The sequence below is a fragment of the Ranitomeya variabilis genome, chromosome 1, assembly GCF_051348905.1.
Source record: "Ranitomeya variabilis isolate aRanVar5 chromosome 1, aRanVar5.hap1, whole genome shotgun sequence".
Lineage (NCBI taxonomy): Eukaryota > Metazoa > Chordata > Amphibia > Anura > Dendrobatidae > Ranitomeya > Ranitomeya variabilis.
The window spans coordinates 871,336,403-871,340,440 of record NC_135232.1 but is presented as its reverse complement, the minus strand read 5'-3'; positions in this window follow the sequence as shown (position 1 = coordinate 871,340,440).

Sequence of the window (4,038 nt, the reverse complement as noted above, 5' to 3'; positions counted from 1 at the left end):
CTCAAGTTTTTCGTGGGCCCAGGAAACGCGGAATACGTCACGGCGGTGGAGCAGGGAGAGGTAAGTATTTCAACTTTGGAAGTGCTGTGGTCCTGAGCAAGCAGTGGGGTCCCACTCGTTGGCATTGGTACTGGCGCAGGGCCCCTCATAGTATGGCGGTGTGTTTGACGGTGGGTGGTGCCTCCCACCGGCAGAGACACTTTTGTGTACTATGAGGGGCCCTGTGCCAGTGACGTCGCCAACGAGTATGCCCCCCCACCTGATGAAGGAACCTGCACTTTCATCTGCACCTTCCTCTTTGTCCCCGTGTAAGGTGGTATAGTATGCGGGAAGGGGAACCTGACTTTCAGCAGGGTCAGATTCTGGCTGTGTAGAGTGCAAGGGGAATGTAGTGGTCTGGGTCAATGTATCAGCAGACTCATCTAGCAGTGGCTGGGCAATGGGCAGGATGAGGAGGAAACACAAATATAGGCCCAAATAATAAAGTGGGCTAAATGCAGTTCAAAATTGGTAACAGGACTAAACAGGCGGCATTGCTTTGTTCAGCGGAGGACAACTGTAAGGAGAGGCTGACACAGTGAGTAGGTCCAAATAAGTAAGTAGACTAAATGCAGTTCAAAATTGGTAACAGGACTAAACTGGCGGCATTGCTTTGTTCAGCGGAGGACAACTGTAAGGAGTGGCTGACACAGTGAGTAGGCCAAATAAGTAAGTAGGCTAAATGTCTGCCAAAATTTTTTTCATAAATAAACAGGTGGCATACCTAGGTACAGGGGTGGGCTCCTCTGCTGAGTAGCAGACAGTGGTAGTAGGCGCAAAGTATTAACTGGTCTAAATGGAGGCCAGGGCCCCTGTATATTTTAACTATCATCTATCATTTCAACAAATTTGTATTGGCAGTGCCATTGAAGGATTTAACAGCACAGACTACACAGTGGTGGAGCTGGGAGAGATAAGTATTGCAAGTGGTAGAGCACTGTTCGAGCTGGGGGGAACACTCTCTCGAGGGCGGCGGTACTGGCACAGGGCCCCTCATATTATGACGGTGTGTCTGACGTTGGTTGTGCACCACCACCGTCAGAGACACTTCATTGTACTATGAGGAACCCTGTGCCAGTGCCGTCACCCAAGAGTGGGCACACCCGCCTGTCCAGGCAAACGGCACTCACACGGGTGCTTGCGCCAGGTGGTGAACACGGCCCTGAGGGGGGAGTCAGCCCATTTAGGGAGGTATAAAAATGGCCTATGGTGGACATTCAGCAGCTGCAAATGGAGGAATTGGAGAAGTCAGTAAGAGGAGGCCAAAAGCAAGACATTTTTCAGGCAAGCTACGTGTCAGCAGGGGAAGGTGGGGCCAATTAATTTGGAATCCATGATTGGTTCATTTTAATGAAGGTTAGATCATCAACATTTCGGGTAGCCAGACGTGTCCTTTTTTCGGTCAGTATTGAACCAGCAGCACTGAATACTCTTTCTGATAGCACAGTAGCAGCGGGGCATGCGAGCTCCTGTAATGCATATTCTGCCAATTCAGGCCAGGTGTCTATTTTAGATGCCCAGTAATCAAAGGGGAATGACCTGTGAGGGAGAACATCGATAAGGGCGGAAAAGTAGTTCGTAACCATACTGGAAAAATGCTGTCTCCTGTCACTTTGAATCGATGCAGCGGTACCTGTCGTGTCAGCGGTCGTTGCGAAATCACTCCACAACCTGGTAATAAAACCCCTCTGTCCAATGCCACTTTGGATTTGTGCACCTCTAACACCTCTGCCATGTTGCCCACTACGGCTCGTGTGAGAACCATCACCGCCACTGTGTGCTGGGAATGCCTGAACCAAACGGTCTACAAGAGTTGCTTGTTTGGTAGCCAATATTTGCTCAAGGTTCTCATGTGGCATGATATATTGTAATTTCCCTTTATATCGTCGATCCAGGAGGCAGGCCAACCAGTAATCGTCATTGGTCATCATTTTGATAATGCGGGGGTCCCTTTTTAGGATACGCAAGGCATACTCAGCCATGTGTCAATGTTCCAGGTTCCACTGCTTGTGCTGGGTTGAGGAGCACTTTCTTGCAAATCAACATCACTTGTGTTCCGCAAAAACCCTGTAAGCAATAAATTACTTGGCACTCAGGAGAATTTTTGCATGATAAGAGGTGAACAATTTGTTTATTTGGTGCATCCAGCTCAAATTTTAAACGTTTTCGGTCTAATCACAAGACCTTCATCAGAAATCGTTTTTGAATACTGGAAGACACAAAGACTATGTACGGGCCCACAAAGGTGCCGGCGTCGGACGGGGTCCGGAAAGAGAGAGCGCCTGGGAGTCCGGAGGTGCGGGGGATGAGCGCTATGGAGAGGCGAGATACTCGCAGGAGCGGTAGCGCTGGAACCTCGGAGCGCACGGCGCCGTGGTGCAGGGGTGGAGTTGCTCCCGGGGTCCCTTTTTAGGATACGCAAGGCATAATCAGCCATGTGGGCCAATGTTTCAGGTGTCAAATCACTGCTTGTGCTGGGTTGAGGAGCACTTTCTTGCAAATCAACATCACTTGTCTCCCGCAAAAACCCTGTACCTGACCTTGCAACGCCACCAGTTTCTATTGCGTCCTGAGAAGCATCCTCCTCCCATAAATATTCATCCCTATCATCCTCCTCCTCCTCCTCTTCGTCCGCCACCTCGTCCAGTAGAGTTCCCTGAGCTAACAATGGCTGACTGTCATCAAGGCTTCCCTCCTCTTCGGCTGCAGACGCCTGCTCCTTAATGTGCGTCAAACTTTGCATCAGCAGACGCATTAGTGGGATGCTCATGCTTATGATGGCGTCATCTGCACTTACCAGCCGTGTGCATTCCTCAAAACACTGAAGGACTTGAAAGAGGTCTTGTAGCTTTGACCACTGCACACCAGACAACTCCATGTCTGCCATCCAAGAGCCTGCCCGTGTATGTGTATCTTCCCACAAATAAATTACAGCATGCCTCTGTTCGCACAGCCTTTGAAGCATGTGCAGTGTGGAGTTCCACCTTGTTGCAACGTCGATTATTAGGCTGTGCTGGGGAAGATTCAGCGATCGCTGATGGTTCAGCATACGGCTGGAGTGTACGGACGACCGGCGGATGTGCGAGCAAAGTCTTCGCACCTTCAGGAGCAGGGCTGGTAACCCCGGATAATTTTTCAGGAAGCACTGCACCACCAGGTTCAAGGTGTGAGCCAGGCAAGGTATGTGTTTCAGTTCTGAAAGGGCTATGGCAGCCATAAAATTCCTACCATTATCACTGACTATCTTGCCTGCCTCAAGATGTACACTGCCCAGCCATGACTGAGTTTGTTGCTGCAAGTAATCGGTCAGTACTTCCACGGTGTGTCTGTTGTCGCCCAAACACTTCATTTGTAACACAGCCTGCTGACGCTTACCACTAGCTGTTCGATAATGGGACACCTCGTGTGCAACACTGGCAGCTGCGGATGGAGTGGTCGTGCGACTGCGCTCTGTGGACGAGCTTCTGGAGGAGGAGGAGGAGGGGTGGCGAACCCCTACAGCCAATTGTTTCCTAGACCGTGGGCTAGGCAGAACTGTCCCACTATGGCTGTCCCCAGTGGACCCTGCATCCACCACATTAACCCAGTGTGCCGTGATGGACACGTAACGTCCCTGGCCATGCCTACTGGTCCATGCATCTGTTGTGAGGTGCACCTTTCCACTGACTGATTGCCTCAGTGCATGGACAATGTGGTCTTTGACATGCTGGTGGAGGGCTGGGATGGCTTTTCTCGCAAAGAAGTGCCGACTGGGTAGGTCAGAGCATGGTACTGCGTAGGCCATCAGGTCTTTGAAAGCTTTGCTTTCAACCAACCGGTAGGGCATCATCTTTAATGAGATTAGTCTAGCAATGTGGGTGTTCAAACCCTGTGTACACAGATGCGAGGATGAGTACTTTCTTTTCTTAACGAGAGTCTCTTGTACGGTGAGCTGGACTGGAGAGCTGCATATGGTGGAACTAGCGGTGGTGGTGGTGGTGGACATGGCGGATTGAGAGA